The sequence below is a fragment of the Sciurus carolinensis genome, chromosome 15 (assembly GCF_902686445.1).
Source record: "Sciurus carolinensis chromosome 15, mSciCar1.2, whole genome shotgun sequence".
Lineage (NCBI taxonomy): Eukaryota > Metazoa > Chordata > Mammalia > Rodentia > Sciuridae > Sciurus > Sciurus carolinensis.
Window position 1 is genome coordinate 14,902,342 of NC_062227.1, and position 22,868 is coordinate 14,925,209.

Sequence of the window (22,868 nt, forward strand, 5' to 3'; positions counted from 1 at the left end):
AGAGTTTTCAATTACAAGTGCTTCAGATTTTAATTCTTAGTAACCATATATTTGAATGATCACCCAGGAAGGATACTTTTTTACTTTTTCCACATATAAATTTTTGCTGCTTTTTACATAAAATAATTTATAAAAACACATTTGAGAGACCAAAATATATTGTCTTATATAGACTGTAAGAAGGAAATAATACTTGAATTTATAATTAGCAATGAATGTTTCAATATTTTAACTTACAAGCTGGGCTGAGGACTGCAAAGCCAGCATTGCAGCAAGTGGTGGGGATGCTGGGCATGAGGGGGCCATGCTACTGGGTCTCAGCCTCTGATGTTGCTCCACTCTCTGGCTGCAGCACACCCATCTCAACCAGGATAGTGAACCTGGCTGCCATGGTGTGGTGCTGACTCCTGGAGAAGTGGTCCATGCTGGTCCTGGTCTTCAGTCTCTAGCTGGTCTTCATCCTTAGCAGCACCTTGAAGCAGGAGGAGAGGACAGTGAGAGATAGAAATCTCCTCCAGGCTCAAGACCACAACCAATCCATTCTATGGAAAGTATAATTTAACTTGGGCAATAGCAGCCAATCAAGCATTCAGTGCCAGAATTCCTTTCAAGGGAAGCACCTCATCATGGATGATCTAGGGTTTATCTGTGAAAGGAAGAATCTACTGACTAATAGCTGCTGTGATGTCAAGCATCCCCAGCACAAAGGAGTATTGCTGCAATAGCTGCCTGGCCAATGGCTGCTGCAGCACCTACAACTAATGCATGTCCTGGGCCAACAGCCCAATAAGAACTCTTCCTGAAGCACTCCTCAACAGGGCAGTTGTGGCATTCCAGAACCTCTTCATGGCTGTGGAAGATCACTTCCAATTGTGCTTGGCTAAGTGCAGGAACTCTTCCCAGAGTGTGCAGCATGAGAACACCTAATGGAACCTCATAGCCAAGTACTACTAGGGAAAGAGCCCACCCAAGCTCTTCCCCATGTGATGGCCTGCTGCAGCCTAAGCACTGAGACACTGCAAGAGGGTCCAGGCCAGTGCTGGACAAGGTGGTGTGGGGATACTTTGCCTGTGACCACTTCCATGCTGTCCACTGGCTTCACCCACAACCTAGGCTGCAACTGGTAAAACTCTTCTATAAAGTGAACTGGAACTTCTGGCTGGGCCCAGGCAGGAAAGAACTGCAGGCTGAGCTGGGTGTGGTGGTGTTGTCCCTGGGAGACTTAACACAGGGACCAGGAACTTGTGTTTGTTAGGTGCCATGTGTTCACTGCTATTTTGATCTGTGCTTGTCTGTGTAAAATGATTTTTTAGGATCCTTTGCAATAGTAAGAAAAACATAATGTATGTAGGAAAATGTCTTACCATTCTAGTTGAGTATATTGAAGGAAATTTTGAAAATATTTTTTAACTTACAAATGACTAAGTTGTTTTATCTCTCATGTAGTTTTCCGATTTTAAACTATATGATAAGTACTTTTACAAATATTTATCTTACTTACATTTAAGGTATTTTTAATAGTTGATTGTAGATTACCCATGGAAATCAAGATATCAATCATTTTCAGTTGATTCATTGTCAGAGAATACAGGTAGAGTCATCATACCTGAAATACAGAAAACAATAGACATTGCATTCCTCAAACACCCAACAAAGAAAAATATAGCTTTGGTTGGCCAATCACCCAGGTAAAAATGTGTGCTAACAATTCTGAAAACACCTTTGAGTATAAGTGGAGATTCACAAGAGAGAAAATTACCAAAACCTGTAGGTGCTCCCTCTATAAGAAATGCTTTAAAGTAGGCATGTCAATCACCCGCCATGCCACACATGATGTATGACTCCTCCAGTGTGATAACGATCTGGATTCCTGGACCCATGTGGAGATTTGGACCCTGTCACTTCATGGAGGAATTATTTTCCAGGTAGTACAAGAGAGGCCCAGGTCTTCTCAAGTAGGGACAATCAGTCTTCTCATTGCCAGTGTGGCCATAGGAGTCTGGCATATTTTTGTAATCTTTTATGTATCCTGACTGAGGGCCATAATGACCTCCAAATAAGGGCCTTTTGTCCATTTTCCTTGCTTTTGCAGTAGAGATCTAGTTGTGAATGATGTTGAAACAAAAATATCATCCACTTGACCATAAAGCACATATAGAGGCCAAGCAGTGTTGCAGAAAAAAATATCTTTCTTTAAATCATCTAATTTGAATTTTTTCCAATTATACAATACATACCCTAAAAGGAACTCTTTTGATTTGCTGTCAGTGTTTCCTGTATCTAAGACCACTGTACATTAGGTGTCCCATAATGAGTGGTGCTGGGGAGGGGTGTCAATCCCTGGAACAAGTGTCCATATAAAGAGAGTGGTAACATTCATTCTATGGACTCTGATTATGGACAAGAGCAGCCTGCCATACCGGAGGCTGGGCTCAGAGGGATCTATTCAGGGTGTCAGATTTGAAAGAAATCAACCGAGTTTCCTCTCTGGACATTAAAACAGTGGTTTTACAGTGGCTTATTTTTAGAGACAACTTTATAAATTATATTTTGTTTCAAATCAATCTATGAGTTAACTTGTAAGTATTACAACTACCTAGGATGGTTTGAGATAATGGATCTATTAAGTGACCCTGCATTACTGTATTAAAAGTAGCAGGGGGCAGGGGGAAAGAAGTGAAGAGCTGCTAACAGCCTCCACAATTAACCCTATGATTATAACTAAGAGTTATTCAGAAACTGTTTATGAGAAATGCCGAATTAAATATGCCAAACAAGAAAATATCAACTTACATAAGCAGGGCCAGGAGAGTATATAAGATGAAATGGATGAGCATATTGGAATAAAGAGCCTGGATGGCACATGCCAAGTGCAAGGAAAAGATGAAAAACACCAGTTACAGCATAAGTACTCCTGATCCAGTGGTTCGGCTATAGGAATTCTCTCAATTTCCCAGATGCTGGAATCACAGCAGTAGAGCTACTGGAAATTGCTGCTAGTGGGCTATGGGAGTTTCTCTCAACTCCCCAGAAGCCAGAACCAGGGTCAGGCATCCCTGGATAGCTGCTGACGAGATGAGAGCTCTCACACATGAAGCAGTTGTTGGTGACCCAACTATAGAAATTTCTTTCACTTCTCCAGAAACTGGAGCCACTATTGGTGGGCTATGGTAGTTTCAACTTTCAGAAGCCAGAACTGGCTGACACCTGAGCCACGGATGCTACTTTCAACTCCCCAGAAACTGGAGACAAATTTCAGTCTCCTTTTATGCCTCTAAAGCAGAGGGAGACCCAGTTGGGCCAGAATCAGGGAGGAGAAAGAAAAGATGAGCATATTCCAAGGAAGAAAGAACCCATGAGCTTGTCTGGTGAAGAGTTTGACTCCATCAGGTATCAAGGACATCAACAATCACCCTACTGCCATATGAATCTGCATGGTTCAGAAATTTTCCAGCACCTTTTAAGGGAACAAGCTGGTAAACAGGGTTTCTGCCTTTTATCCTTGTAAGTGAGGGAGGTTAAGAGAGTGATCAGAGAAAAAGAATAGGATGCATTGTGAGCAGTGTGGGTAAAACTAGTGAGGTCTGGGTAGGCCAGAGGCTTATCCTGTCCTAGTGAGTCTGGAGGAAAAAATCAGGTTGGGGTGGTTAGGGTTAGACTTGGCCTAAAGAAGGCTTTCACAAGCAGATGATGGGAGCCTTCAAGGAGCACTGGGCCAAGAAGCTGTAAGAGGCATCTCCATCTTGAAAGAGGCTTCCTGGCCTGGTGCGTCCTGCTGGCCACCTCACTGGTAGAGCTCCCTCCCACACTCCCAGGAACTCCTGCTGCTGCCATCCACAGTTGGTACCCCAAGTCTCCAGATCCATGTGGCTGACATTTACTCATGGACATACCAGTGACTGCTTTCATGTGCACTCTTTAGATTTAGCCCTTCCCTTGCAGGTTTGGAAACAGGAGCACAAATGCACATCAGGGGTAGAGCTCAAAATTCCAACACTCCCCTAACAGTATTTCCCTTAACATGGATACTATCTACTACTGACAGATCCCTTTGCACAACTGAAAAAGATTGATTTCAGTTTGTTCTTGTTTGGCTTTATCTCCCAAAATTACAACTGCTACTGGTACTACATTTTCTAAGAGTAGCACCCAAAGTCATTGAGTTTATTCAGGCCTTGGATAGCCTGAGGTGGTCATCAGCCACCATGGTTGAATGAATCCAGCATTTCCCAGGCCAGATGTGTCCTGCCTCAGGACAGGTTTATGCTGATGCCCTTATTAGGTTCTTATCCTTGCTGCCAGATTGCCCATTGACCTCTCAGTGGTTCCAAATGACACAGGAACTGTGCTATTCTGTGTTCTTTCCTGGTCTTTGGTCCCACAATGACAGAATTAAGGTAGTGGTCCAGACTGATCATGGCAATGGCAGAAGTCTATTACTGTTGTTCATCTGGCAGAATCATTGAGAAATAAATTGTAGGTCAAGGTTTTATAATAGGAGATTACAGTCCTCTCTTGATTTAGCTACAAAATCATTTACCAGGACCTAGAATGGAGCATCAAAGCAGCTCATGCAGTGGAGGACCTGAGTTGGCGCTGCACCAATCATGGGCCAGACATAGCCATGAACTGGCTGCAGTTTGGCTCTATGGGGCCATTGAGGGTGGATCCTTTCTGAGTGTAAGTGGCCCTAGAAGAGACAGGCAGCTTCTCCATACCTGGAATGGCATACTGGGACAAGTCATGCTGAGGTGGTCTTGGGCACTGCTGGGATTTCATTTCTCAGTGGTATTTTCTGCCTTTAGAGTAGGCACAGGACACTGTGACAAGGTCCCTTGGTTTCTCAGAGGTGCCTGCTAATACCCAGAGAGGGTAACAATGGGGAGGAATATCTGACAGGCTGTCACTTTAGAGGGGGTGTCTTGGCCAGAGCCCATTGGTGGTTGTGGGTATCTCCTGGATGGAAACCAGCACCTGTACGTTCCTTGTGTACATACTTGATGTTGGTACAGACTGAATCATACCTGTGTTGTTGGTGTTTTGTTTTTTTTTTCCATGCCATAAGGAAAAGCAAGTCTCTGTTTTATGTCTAACTCATGGATTGCCCAGTTGCCTGCTGTGTGTCTGCAGTACACACAACTGTATGTGTGGTGGTCCCCCATTCCCACTCCCAGCTCTGCAGTGGAGAATTTCAAGCATCTCTTTGTAAGGGTTGTTAACCATGGGCTCTTCTTTCCCAAGTTGCTTGATGCTGATCCCATTGGCTCTTGAAAGCCACCAATGTGCTATAGAATGCCTTCCTGTAGGAATTTCCCAAAGGCCTCTGTGCATTGCATAGTAATAGACAGCAGTGACCAATCCCAGAGAGTTTCCACCTCCACCAGCACTACACTGCAGAGAGGGATGAGGTGGGACCAGGCAGAGACAGCTTCCAGAGTGGCTTCCAGGACCCTGCAGGCATCTTCACCTCTGCAGTGAGACTGAAGTTCTAGGCTTGGCCAGGCCTGATGGGTGGGTAGCCAAGCCCCTCTGAGCTCCTCTGTCTGACAGCAGGCTGGAGTTATCCCATTTTACAGAAATAGAAACAAATCCAGAAACTATGAAGAGCTTCACTGAGTTGCTCAAGGCTCCATGAGAAAAACCTAGATGAAGACCTAGGTCTTGAGGGCAGGTCTCCTCTTGTCACCTCAATAGGGGGAATGAAGAGAAGTGGGAAAGAGGCTGGAATGCTTAGGATCTGGGAGAACTATTCTCTACTCTGAGAGGCCCTTTTTTATAGCCCCTCAACCCCAATGGGGTACTGGCTACTTATGGCACAGCCAACCCCTTTTGTTCTTTGCTCACACACTGGTACTCGGATTCCTGAGGGAGGAGAAATGGCTGCCTCCCCAATTGGAGGGTTAGGGCAAGGGACAAGCGCACACGTGCTCAGAAGGTAACCACTATCATAATTATGAGGACACCTGGGTCAGAGGCAGGGTCTTTCTGCCATCCTTGACTGTCCCAACACATTCTCCATGCTAGACCAACACATCCTCTTGGTTCCTCCTTTCTCCATCTCCCACTCACTGTGTTGAGTCACTGAGGCCACCAACCCTCCTTGGTGATCCCCAGAGTCCCTCAGCTGACTCTATGGGCAGTGTCAGTGAGTCCTGGTCCTTCCTCTAAGGCAAAGCTCAGCCAGGGTACCAGGGAGATACTTCATCAACCCTCTCTGAGCCCCTCCCCACTGCAAAATGCAAGCTGGCCTAGTGTCCCAGGCAACCATATGACTCTGCCACAGCCTCTGCTTCAGAGGTCCCTGCAGGCAGATGACAGGGCTGCCTCTGCATCTCTGCCATTGCTGCCAGGCCTGAGTCTGGCACATGCAAGACCTCTCTCCACCTGGCCTGGCCTTCCCTGGGCAGCCTCAGGTTTCCTGTCGCCTTTGCAATAGCTTCCAGCTTTTTTCTGTTACTAAAAGTGAGATGGGGTCAGTGGCTAAGGCCCCTGGCACAGGGGTGGACCTGGAAGGGCTATTCACAACCTTTGGTGACAGAGATGATGAGGGACATGCTCACTATCTGTAGTGACAGAGATGATGGAGGTTGAAAAAGGCCCTGTGAACACCTACCTGAACCAATTCATGGGGAAAATACACTCTTTGTCACTGCTGGTTTGCCAACCTGCAGGAACCTGTTGTTCTGAGATTGGGACTGCATCTTTTTCTGGCTCCAGTGTTCCTAGAAGAAAACAAAAAAGAAACAATGAGATAACTTTGGGCCCATCCCATGAAACAGAATTATATGACTTGGGTCTCTTCAAATCCTTTGTGGAAAGGGCTAGGAAAAGAAGAAATGAACAAAGGAACTCAGTAGCTTAACTCTTCATAAGAAAGGTTACCTAACACCATCAGTCAGTGGGTCAACACTGGAATGTCTCATCTGCTATCCTCATGAGAAGGCTGTGAGATGTCCTTGCTATGGAAGCAGATGGCAGGCGGAACTTTTGGTCCACGTGATGTGCACGTGGGAGCCTCCTTCCTTTCAGAGGTGTTATGAAAACATTAATGCTCAATATTTTTTATCTCCATTAGGACTGATATTCTGTATAGAAAATTCAATCTTGAATTTGGTTAGGGATTGCATATCAAACACAGAGTACTGCTCAGAGAGGAGAATCCAGGTGGCATTGTGAGAGCCAGACCTGTTTTTCTTGACTTCCTTTGGACCTCCACAACTCCCATTCCGCTCTATTAACTCTTCACCTCCTGTGCTTGTCCAGTGAGTGAGTGCCTACTTTGTGTGAGGCTTAGTGGTAAACTCAGAGGAACAACATGGGCATGGCCCCACCACCCCTGCCGCTGCACTCTAGCAATGTCTCAGCTTCCTTGCTGACTCTTGGGATGCTGAACTTGCCCTGTTGGAAACACACTGCTGCCTTCTTGTGGCAGCCTTGCTACCACTTCAGAGGTGATCTCAAACTTGTTCCAGGCTGTATACACTAATCTCTGCTGTCACCTCCTTTGACAGGTCATTTCTTGCTGTCCTTTACCACTGTTTGCTTGATTAGATCCTGTTCTTGAGACCCCAAATGCCTCTTTGACCCCATCTAGAAAACCTTTGCACCCCAACTTTACTTTGGACACCAAGGGGTGTACAGGGAGGGCAAGAGGACGAACTAGGGAACAAAACTGTCCAATTTTTATGTTGTTCTGTTGTGCACATGTACACATAGGTAAGGAGGAATCCCAGAATCCCAGTATTATAGTATTATATGTAATATAATGTCCCAATAATTAAAAAAAAAGCGACCCAAGGCTGCTTATTTATTACACACCATTCTCTTTTCTCTCTCCTCCAGAGCCCCAGGATTGTGCAGAAGGACAACGCACCTGATGTGGTGAAGAGGCCTAAAGCTGCCCACCACAGTAGGGAGGGCACGCACACTGGGCAGCTGAGGCCTGAAGGGTCTCGAGGGGCTGCAACATGTCGCACCTAGCTCGACAGGAGCCAGCAGGTCCGGGTCTGGTGACTAAGATTGACGTGGCCCAACAAATTCAAAGAGAGGACGGGGAGGACACAGGTGGCCAGGAATACTGTTGGCAGCTGAGTCCTGAGTAGTGGAAGCATTCTGGAAACCCAGGGTGATCCTTCTGCGGTGTCTGGGTCTGGCCCCAACCCTCCAGCCCCATGGGTTGTTGTCTGGGTGGATTTCAACAATCCAGTAACTCAAACTGGGGAACCACAGCAGAAGATGGATTTGATCCTAGTAAATGTGTTTGCTGTCACAAACATGCAAGGAGAAGATTGGTCAATGTATACCATGATTCTGGTGACAGTGGCATCAGCATTACTATGATCTTGAAGGCCTGAATGATTATCCTGGTTATCTTGTTCTTGTTGAGACGTCCTGACTGAAAAGGATGAAATGTATTTGGAAAGCCAACTAGTCCTCTTAATGGATAGGATCCACCAGCTCTTCCTGTGGACCAACTTTCTGACACAGGAAGTGGAAGTAGTTAGCACCTTGCAAGACCAAGAGAACTTTTAACCCCATTAGAACTGTTTCTCATTTTGCATCTGCAATATAGGATAGTATTGTCTTCATGATCTTCTAGAAATTTTACTTGCAAACATTTTTGCTTCCTGTGTTATCACCATTCCCATATACAGTATACCTGAGTAAATGATTATATTTAAAAAGTTACATGGGGCTTCTTTGGTTGTCCTAAACTTTAAACATTCCACTCATTCTGTTTGTGTGACCACAATTTTTGGGTGATTTGGGACCTTGTTGAAAGAAGGGTTTTCTGGATTTAAATATTATAAATGGTTTTAATAGGTTTTTAAAGTTTTTGTCTTCATAAGATATTTATAAAGTTATATGGGGTTATCTGGGATTATATGAAAGAAGATGAGAACCACACTGTGTTTATATTTACTTTGGTAGTTTATTAGTTGGTGGCAGCTTTCTCCAGTTCTTGGGACATTAGCAACTCTTGGAATATTTTACAAATTAGAGCGGAAATCTGTATCATTTATTGCAGCCAACTTATGTGGCTAGAATAAAAGTGAATGTTATTTTAATAATTTTTTTACTTCCATTAAAAATGTCTAATGCTAAGAATGGTTTGCTGTTTAAAGTGCTGGACATTGAACCCAGGTCCTAGTGCATGCTAAGTAAATGCTCTACTGCTGAGCTATCTCCCCAGCTGAGAATATTTTAAATAAACATGACTAATCAATATGGCAGATGATTTACAGTCCAATATGACTTTTGCCAGCCACTATACCCTAGTCTTACAAGGTTCATGAAAGGAGGGGAAAGGTTCATTCTTTCCATTTTTGCTAGGAATAATCTATCCAGGAATTACTTATTTTATTATAAAAATAAAATTTTTATTATAAAAATAAAAATAATTTATTTTGTAAGTTATTGCATCTCAGGAAGCCTTTCTTCTGTTCCAAAACTTCCCTGTTAAAGTGAAACTATCTTACATCTATATTGGGGATTACTAGTTTACTGACAGTTAAATGCCTATTATTTACTTCATTTTATTTGAAGATAATTATGAGACTTTTGTTATCATTCCAACTTCAAAAAAAATTAATGAAGTCTTGGTTTATTCCAAGGAAAAAGGGGGAAAATGAGAAACAAGAATGCTTTTCTCACCCCTTACCTCAGTCCTGTTTGGTAATGGGATGGAATGGGGTGGAAAGGAACACTGATATAAGTGAATTCTGAAATGCATAAAAAAGGAAAAGATTACATTGTTTTTGGCCACTTTGGAAAAAAGTAATACAAAATGGCATTTTAAAAGTCTGCATAACCCACACGGTTATGGACTGTTTTTCCTTAACAATTGATTATATATGATATATAGAACTATAAGATATTTTGTTATCAATGTAAGGATTTTTACCCCTAGGTCAGTCTAGCTTTTCACTGTACAGATCTGAAAAATTATTTGTGTGAACTAAATAAAATTCTCCATATTATTGTACTGTTTAATAGTCAGATACAATTGTGTCACACTCATAGGGTGTTCCCCCTTTATTGTGAGGACATTATAGGGCATAAATATTGTAAAGGCATCATCTCATTATATAATCCAATATTGACTGCTTGCATTCCTCCTTCTGCTTCTTGGTTTCATGCTCAACTTCTTGATATAATATAACCAAATCTTAATAACTTGTGCTGACAAAGGGGTAATGTTAACACAGGGAAGTTAAATCTTGGATAAATGAATACCACAGAGTAAATATTTATCTTGCAGTGTCACTGTAAGTCTTCCCAGCTCTATCCATAGGTAGTAAGTATTTAAAGCAGAAAGGTCTGGAATAGAAAATATGAGCTAACTGCCTGTTGCAGTCCTTTATGTGCCCATGCCCCTTGAACACTGAAGGTTCATCCATATATATCCTGAGGTCTCTTCCCTAATTTGCTAGAAAACCAATCCTGGGAGAGATGCTGGTATATTCACTGAGTCTGGCTCACAATTGAGAATTGGCTTCTATTGAAGAAGTGGCCAAAATATGGAAAAAAATGTCTAATATTAGAGACCTGAAAAATTGGAATTTTTAATCTTCATTTTTCATTTTTGCCACATACACTGAATTGACATTGTATCTAAATGCATTATCATTTTCTATATAAATCTTCTATTAAGTTAGTAATAGAAGTTCTTAGTGAAGTATTTAGTCCTGAGTTTTTCTTTTAAAATTTCTCTGCATTCCTAAAATATCACCGTACTGCATATGAATTGTTTTTTTATCCTAACTAGTGCTTTATATTATTGTATTTAATTCCTAAAATTTAAACCCTTGTCCTTCTAATTCAGTATGTTCTTAAATCATTATTTACCTTGTGAACATTCATTTGAAATAGGGCTATACTCCTTTCAAAATAATCTGCATAAAAGAAAATTGAGGCTTACCTTTTTATTTCTTTGAACTCTTAAATATAACAGAAATGCTATTAAGAGTTTATTTTAAGTGTTGGCAATGTATCCCAGTGGTAGAATACTTGCCCTGCATGTGCAAGGGCCTAGGTTTACTCTTCACCACTATCAAAAGAAAAGAGGAACACTAGGTGATTGAGGTTGAATGGTAGGTGCGGGGAGGGGTCATCCATAAAGAAGTTCAAAGGGGCTGAGCATAAGGGATTTTTGGGGTAGTGCTTGCATCCAGAGAAGGGCCAAAGGGAGGAGCTTAATCCAATCTAAGTGAGTATTTATAGATAATTTGGTTAAACTTGCCTTTAGGGTCCTATTTGTTCTCCTGATTTTTCCTGAAGATTGTGGATGGTAGGAAATGTGGAAATTTATATTTTTAAGGTTTTCATAACGGGGGGTTGAGCGAAGGACAACTAAGGCTTTGAGGTAGGGGATCTCACTCCAATTTGCCTTTTTGCAATAAATGATTTTTTAATTTTTGGAAAATTTCTTGATCAAAGGTTCCATATTTGGGTCATTGGTGCAGTTTACCTAATTTTTAGTGTGGCCAAATTCAAGTGCTGAGCTTAATGAGGCATTTGATTTTGAGGTCAGTTTGCGAGTAAATGGTCTTAAAATTGCCTATGAGACAACCCAAAGGGGAGTCCTGTGGAATTGACTAACTGATTCCCATGTTTTAGAGGGGATGATTGCGGTGTCAAATTAAAACTAAAGCATCCCCTGGATTCTTTCTGACACTGAGCTAGATAGTGCACCCAGAAATGGAATATCTGCACCCCAATTTCAATGGTGGAGGGACTCCCAGGACACCATGGTCCAAAGGTGGGGTCTCAGGGCCAGGATACCTATCTACTGGAGATCAGACAACAATGATGGGGGAACCTGCAGGGTCCCATGGGCCAAAAGGCAGAGGTCTCAGGGCAGGGTGCCTATCTGTTACAGACTTCGTGGATGGATGAGAGATGGAATTTTACCTTTCTGGAGAATTTAAATACTGATGTTGGATACAAGAACAAAATGGCAAAGGGGCCTCTGAAGGTCTTCAGGGTATCAGGAAGGGAAGGATCAGGGAGAGGGCAGCAAGGGTATGGGAAGGGGGTCAGAAAGAGGATGCCTCCAGCGCCAACGAAGGACTTGATACAAACCCTTGCTCTGTCCATGTAGCATAGGCCACAAAAACCTAGCCCAGGGTTGGGGTCAGTTATGGGTTGCGTTATCAGTAGCTCTTAAGCCAAAATGGACTCAGAGCCTGTGGAGGGTCTCTTTCCACGGAGTAGGGTGTGCACAGTCAGTTTGAGGATTCAGCCATATTGCAAGTGGTGGCTGGGGGACTCCCAACTTCAGAGGATTACAGCGGTGTCAGAGTCTCAACAGTCACTCCCCAGGTCTCATCAGCTGCTTAACTTATCTTCGGGGGAAAGGGGAAAGGAAAGGGAAAGAGTCCATTTTACCTTACAAACATTTTCCAGTCAGGGAACCAAAATGTAAGCACAAAAGGACTGGAAGCAGACCTCAAGGGATTCAGAGAACCCTTTATTCCTTTACTGACTCGGGTGCCATTGAGGTCCACTTTCCAGATGGGAAAATGGTCATTAGTTACAGAGAGGATTTTGGTTTTATAGGGTAAAATGATGTAATCATTGAATCTAGGAAGTCACTATCTCCCAAATTAATAAGTGAATGTTAACACACCATCAGAGTGTCGGGAACCCCCTTTCAGGACACACCTGGCTTTTCGATAGCTCCTTTACAATTCCCATTCTTCCTGAGGGGCAGAATCACAGGCTCTGGGACAGAAGTCCCCTGTGCTACTTCTTTGCTAGCAAAGCAATAAAAATTTTATCATGTCCTCAGTATTTGATTGGCATCAGGGACAAGGACTATGTTTTCAGTTACAAATTTGGTACTCCAGGTGGGACCCTGGGGCAGGCCCTGCTCCAGCTTTCTTGGGGAGGCCTGGCACTCCAAGCAACTGCAGCTCCATGCTGAGGATGTAGTGAACATTTTGAAAGCTGACAACTGGAAATTTAGAAGGTGGGCCTTAGGTCAAATAAGAGGACCTATTCCTGTAAGTAAAGGGAGGAACCAAGGGATTCCCAACAGCTGCCAAAGCACCCTTTGCTTCAGGGAACTTCTGCTTTCTTTCCCTCCACGTCCTTCCCTGGATTACTCCATCTTGGTCTACTTTGAGAAAAAGGAAACCGAATGCAGTAAATTCGAGACACCTGGGCCATTCAGTAAGCTCCCCTGGTGGGCACACCAAGATTCTTGATTCTACACATCTGGTCCCTATTCATCTGTGGCACCAATGGTGTAGAAGTCACAGTTGAGGGGGAGTTGGGAACTTGGGAGAATTTCTCTTTATCTAGTCTGTTTTAAAGATTTCCATCTGTTGGCCATGGTTTGAGGATTTTCTCTGTCTCTGTTCTTTGTTCGCATCACTTCTGGCCCCTTAAGACATGGGCAAAACTGTGCTGATCCTATAGATTGTATCTTGGGAAAGATCTTCACTGAATGGGCCACCTGCAGATGTAATCATGTCTAAGAAAAAAATAATGTTTTTCTGTAACAACTGGGTCTTTGAATGTTTTTTTCTGAATTATTGTACAATCTCACAGTTGGGAGTTAGTCTGTCAGAGATAAAATAAGTGAAAGATTCTGTATGTATAGGAATGTAGGCAATTACATAATGAATCTTAACAGGCCAAAACTAAGTTAGATGCAAAAAGTTGCTCCCTCTAATATGTGAGTATAGTAAGCAAAGGAGGATTTTTTAAAATTTTTTTCTTCTTTTCAACCCAGTGCTAACAGTCTGAATACTACTTCTCAGCCTGGTTCCAGGCAGCTGCAAATCGTCCTGCTGTGGGTCAGGGACACCAGTCCTAAGATAAAAGAGAAAAAAAAACCACAGGAAAACAACCTGGTCTATATAGAGATATGGGCAAAGAGGACCTGGCTTCTACACTGCTTTCCAGCCACTCTGTGCCCATGGGAATAAAACCAGAGTTTGAGAAAAGAGCTCAGTATGCCACTTCTGCAAATAAATGAAATCTATGTTATTGGCATCAGATCTGCCATTTTAGGTCAGAAGCCATTTTTCACAGGGGGCTCCTAAGTTTAGATTCTGAGCCAATACTGCTTAGCTTCCTGTAAAACGTGACTACAACTAAGAGGTCAACCCCACCCCAGCCCATGATGCAAGCACTAAGTATGCATAAAAATTCCTATTGCAGGCTATAAAACTGCTCTGCAAGAACCAATACGTTGTTGTTCTCCCCTGGGGGTACAGCCTTGTTGGTTAGCCTGTGTGCTACTGACAATAAATCCCTTGTTGGAGATTCCGGTGTGTGGCATGGTGCTTGGATTCTGTTTTGATTTTGCATGTGTCCTGTCATATGTGAGCTATAGGCCTCACTGATTTTCTTGTCTCATGGGTTCAAAGAATGAAATCCATGTATGTTGGAAGATGACAAAAGTAAAAGAAATAAAATTAGCTTTGAATGAGAGGGAAAAGGTAGAATGCTCTGTGATGTGAGGGGGAAACTGGTGAAAAACTTTTCCACTTGAGTATACCAGTTTAGGGACGTTTGCTTCTGGATAAAGTATTGATCAGAGTCCATGCTGAAGAGACATTAAAAGCAGTAAGGCCAGTTGTTGGAATCTATGTTGTACAGATATTGGGAATGGACCAAGGCTCTTGGCTTGTCCCATGACTTTCTATTTGACTGTGTACTTTTAGTCCTTAAGTCTAAATTTTTTGTAACCTGCATTTGAGTTCACCCCCATTTCCATTTTCCCTGCCACTCAGGGACAAAGGAGTGGATTGGAATGCTTAACCTCATTGGGTTGACTTTATGTTTGAAAAAAAACCTATCTGGGGCCCATTACATTCATGTCTGCTGTAATTAACTAGCCTATCTTAATGGGGATGGAATATAAAAGCTGCCCATCACAAGAATGAAACAATGAGTTCCAATATTATTAATTTATAACCTGGGGACAAAATCATCTCCCCTTATTAAGATCTGCCCTATTTGACCAGGGGACACTTCTGGGTACAGCCCTGCCTGTTGCCCACAGAGCTAAAAATACAAAGGCCTCCCTGAGTCCCCATGAATTCAAGCACCTGTGTCTCTTGGCCCTGCTGATTTCTGGAGTGAGGTCACTAACAATCTCTGTATATGTCAAAGTGACATCACTTCACTAGACAGAGTGCCTTAGATACATAGGTGTATAAAGACAGAGTCTCTGGGTATAAGTGACAGTGGGGAACTCACTTAAAGTTGATGGTATTATGATGATAAGGGAGACTGGTCAAACAATAACCTGTGTTCCAACACCTTGAGTGTAAACTGGAAGAGAAAATGGTTTAAGGCACAGTTTTTTAAATATGCCAGATTGTCTGATCCCTCCGCTGGGATAAAATTTGTTGTCTAAATTAAATACACAGATAACATACTCACCTCAAAAGTAACAACTCCATTTAAAGCCCTTGAAGAAAAAGAAAACAGAACCTGCTCTACTGGAGGTCTACTAGAAGTAAGGCCTTTAAAGCCAAAGGACCTTGAGAAAGGTGATCAATGTTATCTTAACCAAGATTTGTTTTAGGAGGAAATAACTTGCCCCGGTGGGGGGGGGGTGGAAACATAACCCCTTAAGACACAGGCATTCATTCTCTTCTGGACAGATGTTTAAATTGCACAATGAGTCAGCTTTGCCAGATATCCTACTCTGCCTCTTCTGCCTATTAAAAAAATTCACACTGATGAGCACCAATTTGTGCAGGATTTGAGAGTTATAAAATATTAAAGTGTGATGTGCATTGCTTTCAGAATTTTTCTTTGTCAGAGAAACAGGTGACCTAAGATCTTGACCAAGCTTGATTTTCATGAATAACCTAAATATACATGACTAGAGATATAGATAGATCGATCTGAATCTAAATTTTTGTCAGTCTCATCTAAATGTTCTGTAAAAGTTTCTAAAATGAAAATTTATTTCAGTTAAGGAATAAGTGTTATCTTTTATACATTTCATCTGGAATAAAAGGGAAACACTGTCATTTAAAGACTTGAATCTGTCTGCTTTGACTTAGTCTAATTCTGGTTATTAACAGTATTCCCTAAGTGTAAAGAGGTTTAAGGCTCTCCTTGATTTTTACTAGTACTGCTAAATTCTGCAAGTCTGTAAATATCTGTGAATTCTGGATTTTACTGTGAAAATTAAACCTAGTTAATAAAAGGACATCTGTGTATTGGTGACATTATTAGTTTTTCATAGAGTAAGTATTCTCATGTTCTTCTAGTATACAAATTTTAAGATATAAAGCTTGGAAGCGCACTTTACAGAGACCTAGCAGCAGTCAAATGGAGAGGTGCAACTCACTGCAAAGGTTTTTAACATGCCATTTCTGTACATCACTAGAAGATAATCATATGGCTGTTATCAAATGCCATTCTATGTCATCTGGGGCAAAAACCTAAGAGCTGCTGTACCACTTTCAGCTCACCTGGCTTTTCATGTAACAGCCACATACTAACCCTCTGTGCCTCTCAATAAAGGGCTCCCAAACCCACTTTAGGAACCTGTATCTGGCTTGCTAAAGTTCAGTCCTCACCCTGCATGGCAACTTTTCACTACAGACAGGAGACTTCTTGCCTCTGGACCACAGATGTTGCCATCCACGCAGGTGGGCAACTCTTTCTCATTAGTCTGTGGAGGAGCAGAGATGATGGAAGCAGTACTGGAGTTGATTCCACATTGAAACTGGCAACATTCCCCTTTTCCTCTCAGAAGCCATCAAGTGAGCATGTAAGGAATAAGACAACACAGCAGCAACCTCCAGTTCTGGTCTGTTTTGAGTAAGCAAGATGAGCCAGGCTGGTCAGGGCAATGCTGGGAAGCATCAAGTCAGGTCCCGTTGGACAATGCAGTGCACCCAGGGCAGAACAGGCTTTGTTTGAGGAGTCTCTGGCCTAATCCCATATAGTGCTAGAAAGCAGGAGGAGGGATGCAGGCATTAAATGATCGCACCAATCAACAGTTAAAAGACCAAATACGGGAAGCAAGAGATCATTTCAATAAAGAGTTAGAGATACTGAAAAAAAACCAAACTGAAATCCTTGAAATGAAGGAAACAATAAACCAAGTTAAAAACTCCATAGAAAGCATAACCAATAGGATAGAACACCTGGAAGACAGAACCTCAGACATTGAAGACAAATTATTTAATCTTGAAAGCAAGGTTGGCCAAACAGAAAAGATGGTAAGAAATCATGAACAGAATCTACAAGAATTATGGGATATCATGAAAAGGCCAAATTTAAGAATTATTGGGATTGAGGAAGGCTTAGAGAAACAAACCAAAGGAATGAACAATCTATTCAATGAAATAATAACAGAAAATTTCCCAAATCTGAAGAATGAAATGGAAAACCAAGTACAAGAGGCTTATAGAACTCCAAACATACAAAATTACAACAGACCCACACCAAGGCACATTATTATGAAAATACCAAACATACAAAATAAAGACAGAATTTTAAAGGCCGCGAGAGAAAAGAATCAAATTACATTCAGAGGGAAACCAATAAGAATATCAGCAGATTTTTCAATCCAGACCCTAAAAGCTAGAAGGGCCTGGAACAACATATACCAAGCCCTGAAAGAAAACGGACGTCAACCAAGAATCTTATACCCAGCAAAACTTACCTTCAAATTTGACGATGAAATAAGATCCTTCCATGATAAACAAAAGCTAAAGGAATTTACAAAAAGAAAGCCAGCATTACAGAACATTCTCAGCAAAATATTCCATGAGGAAGAGATGAAAAACAACGATGCAAATCAGCAACAGGAGGTGCTAGCCTAAAGGAATAGCCAAATAAAGGAGAAACCAAATCATGTCAAAAACAAATATGAGTCAATTGACTGGGAATACAAATCATAACACAATAATAACCCTGAATGTTAATGGCCTGAATTCATCAATCAAAAGACATAGACTGGCAGATTGGATTAAAAAGAAAAATCCAACAATATGCTGCCTGCAAGAGACTCATCTCATAGAAAGAGACACCCATAGACTAAAGGTGAAAGGATGGGGAAAAACATACCATGCACACGGACACAGCAAAAAAGCTGGAGTATCCATTCTCATCTCAGATAATGTGGACTTCAAACCAAAACTAGTCAGAAGGGATAAAGAAGGACATTACATGCTGCTTAAGGGAAGCATAAATCAGCAAGACATAACAATCATAAATATCTATGCCCCGAACATTGGCTCATCCACGTACGTCAAACAAATCCTTCTCAATTACAGAAATCAAATAGACCACAACACAATAATACTAGGCGATTTTAACACACCTCTCTCACCACTGGATAGATCGTCCAAACAAAAATTGAATAAAGAAACTATAGATCTCAACAACACAATCAGCAATTTAGACTTAACGGACATATATAGAATATACCATCCAACAAAGAACGAATACACTTTCTTCTCAGCAGCACATGGATCCTTCTCTAAAATAGACCATATTTTATGCCACAAAGCTACTGTTAGCAAATACAAGAAGATAGAGATACTACCTTGTACCCTATCAGATCATAATGGATTGAAATTAGAAATAAATGACAGAATAAAAAACAGAAACTTCTCCAATACCTGGAGACTAAATAATACACTATTATATGATGAATGGATAACAGAAGACATCAGGAGGGAAATAAAAAAATTCTTAGAAGTAAACGAGAACAAAGACACATCATATCAAAATCTCTGGGACACTATGAAAGCAGTACTTAGAGGAAGATTTATTTCATGGGGCGCATTCAAAAAAAGAAGTAGAAATCAACAAATAAACAACTTAACACTACAGCTCAAAGCACTAGAAAAAGAAGAGCAGACCAATACCAAAAGTAGTAGAAGACAGGAAATAGTTAAAATCAGAGCCGAAATCAATGAAATCGAAACAAAAGAAACAATCGGAAAAATTAACAAAATAAATAGTTGGTTCTTTGAAAAAATAAATAAAATTGATAAACCCTTAGCCACACTAACAAAGAGAAAGAGGGAGAAAACTCAAATTACTAAAATTCGGAATGAACAAGGAAACATCACAACAGACACGAGTGAAATACAAAACATAATTAGAAGCTATTTCGAAAATCTATACTCCAACAAAACAGAAAACCTCGAAGACATCAACAAATTTCTAGAGACATATGAACTACCTAAACTGAACGAGGAGGACATACACAACTTAAATAAACCAATTTCAAGCAATGAAATAGAAGAGGTCATCAAAAGCCTACCAACAAAGAAAAGTCCAGGACCAGATGGGTTCTCAGCCGAGTTCTACAAAACCTTTAAAGAAGAGCTCATTCCAATACTCCTCAAACTATTCCATGAAATAGAAGAGGAGGGAACCCTACCAAACTCGTTCTATGAAGCCAATATCACCCTGATACCTAAACCAGACAGAGACACATCGAGGAAAGAAAATTTCAGACCAATATCCTTAATGAACATTGATGCAAAAATTCTCAACAAAATTTTAGCAAATCGCATACAAATATATATTAAAAAGATAGTGCACCACGATCATGTGGGTTTTATCCCAGGGATGCAAGGTTGGTTCAACATCAGGAAATCAATAAATGTCATTCACCATATCAACAGACTTAAAGTTAAGAATCACATGATTATTTCAATAGATGCAGAAAAAGCATTTGATAAAATACAGCATCCCTTCATGCTCAAAACACTAGAAAAAATTGGGGTAGTGGGAACATTCCTAAACATTATAAAGGCAATCTACGCTAAGCCCATGGCTAATATCATTCTAAATGGTGAAAAACTGAAAGCGTTCCCCCTAAAAACTGGAACAAGGCAGGGATGCCCTCTTTCACCGCTTCTATTCAACATCGTCCTTGAGACTCTAGCCAGAGCAATCAGACAAACCAAAGGAATTAAAGGGATACGAATAGGAAAAGAAGAACTCAAACTATCCCTGTTCGCTGATGACATGATTACATATTTAGAGGAACCTGGAAATTCCACCAGAAAACTTTTAGAACTCATAAGTGAATTCAGTAAAGTAGCAGGTTACAAGATCAATGCTCATAAATCCAGTGCATTTTTATACATGTGATGAATCTTCAGAAAGAGAAATTAGGAAAACTACCCCATTCACAATAGCATCGAAAAAAATAAAATACTTGGGAATCAATCTCACAAAAGAGGTGAAAGACATCTACAATGAGAACTACAGAACACTAAAGAAAGAAATTCAAGAAAACCTTAGAAGATGGAAAGATCTCCCATGTTCCTGGATAGGCAGAATTAATATCGTCAAAATGGCTATACTACCTAAAGTGCTATACAGATTCAACGCAATTCCAATTAAAATCCCAATGATGTACCTTGCAGAAATAGAGCAAGCAATTATGAAATTCATCTGGAAGAATAAAAAACCTAGAATAGCTAAAGCAATCCTCAGTAGCAAGAGCGAAGCAGGGGGTATTGCAATACCAGATCTTCAACTCTACTACAAAGCAATAGTAACAAAAACGGCATGGTATTGGTACCAAAATAGACAGGTAGATCAATGGTACAGAATAGAGGACATGGACACAAACCCAAATAAATACAATTTTCTCATACTAGACAAAGGTTCCAAAAATATGCAATGGAGGAAAAGATAGCCTCTTCAACAAATGGTGCTGGGAAAACTGGAAAACCATATGCAATAGAATGAAATTAAACCCCTATCTCTCACCCTACACAAAACTCAACTCAAAATGGATCAAGGACCTCGGAATCAGACCAGAGACTCTGCATCTTATAGAAGAAAAAGTAGGTCCAAATCTTCAACTTGTTGGCTTAGGATCAGACTTCCTTAACAGGACTCCCATAGCACAAGAAATAAAAGCAAGAATCAACAACTGGGATAGATTCAAACTTAAAAGCTTTCTCTCAGCAAAGGAAACTATCAGAAATGTGAAGAGAGAGCCTACAGAGTGGGAGAATATCTTTGCCAACCATACCTCAGATAGAGCGCTAATTTCCAGAATCTATAAAGAACTCAAAAAACTCTACACGAAGAATACAAATAATCCAATCAACAAATGGGCTAAGGAAATGAACAGACACTTCACAGAAGAAGATGTACAAGTAATCAACAGATATATGAAAAAATGTTCAACATCCCTAGTAATAAGGGAAATGCAAATCAAAACTACCCTAAGATTTCATCTCACCCCAATTAGAATGGCGATTATCAAGAATACAAGCAACAATAGGTGTTGGCGAGGATGTGGTGAAAAAGGAACACTCATACATTGCTGGTGGGGTTGCAAATTAGTGCAGCCACTCTGGAAAGCAGTGTGGAGATTCCTCAGAAAGCTTGGAATGGAAACACCATTTGACCCAGCTATCCCACTCCTTGGCCTATACCCAAAGGACTTAAAATCAGCATACTACAGAGATACAGCCACATCAATGTTCATTGCTGCTCAATTCACCATAGCCAGATTGTGGAACCAACCTAGATGCCCTTCGGTTGATGAATGGATAAAGAAACTGTGGCATATTTATACAATGGAATATTACTCCGCAATGAAGAATGATAAAATTATGGCATTTGTAGGCAAATGGTCGAAATTGGAGAATATCATGCTAAGTGAGATAAGCCAATCTCAAAAAACTAAAGGACGAATGATCTCGCTGATAAGCGGATGAGGACATATAATGGGGGGTGGGAGGGGCTAGCATTAGGTTTAGGGTTAGGTTTAGAGTTAGGCTAAGGAGAGCGGTAAGAATGAAGGAAAGAAGGACTGTGTAGAGGGAAAAGAGGGGTGGGAGGGGTGGGGGGGAGGGGAAAAATAAAATAAACATCATTACCCTATGTAAACGTAAAAAAAAAATTAAAAAAAAAGAAAAAAAAAGAATTTAACAGTTCTGCCCTGTATGAGGCAGATACTTAACACTTAATACATATTGGCTGCTACCATTGTTATCATCAAAGAAGTAATAAGTAATACAAATGGAAAGACTATTTTTAAAAAGTCTATTCATGTTCATTCATAGATGTGTTATAAGTAACTAAAATTACCCAAGGTAAATCTTGTTTTAATCTTTTTGAGATCATATGGTCAATAAACTTGTTTGAAAAAATGATGGTGTCTGTAAAAAGATTTGTTCTGGTGTCATACATAACATATACAATCACACAGTGTCCCACAATAGAGGAGGCAGAAGAAATCTTATCACAAGGCTATCTTCTTCACAGAAGACTTAAGTCCAGAGAAGAGAGATTTCATGAAGTATACAGGGGAAGCAAGAATTGGAATTGTGGGCTGAGAATATAATCAGTGGTGGAGGACTGGCCTAACAAACACAGTATGTGCAAGGCCCTGGGGTCAGTCCCCATCAACACACACACACACACACACACACACACACACACACATAAATACACAAATAAGGTCTTATGACTTGCCTCAGTAATGAGATGAAGCAAATAGGTCAGAGTCAGTCAGGCCTCTTTGTATAGCTGGGGTGAGGGACCTCTCAATGAGCAGAAAAACATGAGCACCCTCTAGTTCACTCTTTAATATAAGAGATCAAATGTTTATCAAGTGTCCAGTCTCGGTTAGGAATGGAAGAACCAAAGATGATTAAGCCATAAGTTGTCCTCAAACAGTTTCTAGTCAACTGAGAGCCACCATGTCTAGTCTGCAGAGAAAGGCACCAGAAATGGGCAACAAGAGAATAATTTGAGACCCACAACACGTACTTCATTCATATGAGAGGAGCAGCAGCCCTAAGTTTTAGGCAGCATGTATTGAATTTATTTTCTTTCTTTTGATCAAACCCATAAAACTGAAACTTCACAATGCTAGAGCCTGCATGTGGGAG

At 41.0% G+C, this 22,868-nt stretch overlaps 2 pseudogenes; both read left to right on the plus strand.

The window, feature by feature from the left end:
* Positions 1-293: 293 nt before the first annotated feature.
* On the plus strand, positions 294-987 carry LOC124965777 (SREBP regulating gene protein-like; annotated as a pseudogene).
* A 7,184-nt stretch (positions 988-8,171) lies between these two features.
* Positions 8,172-8,504, plus strand: LOC124965778 (small integral membrane protein 14-like; annotated as a pseudogene).
* The last annotated feature ends 14,364 nt before the right edge of the window (positions 8,505-22,868 follow it).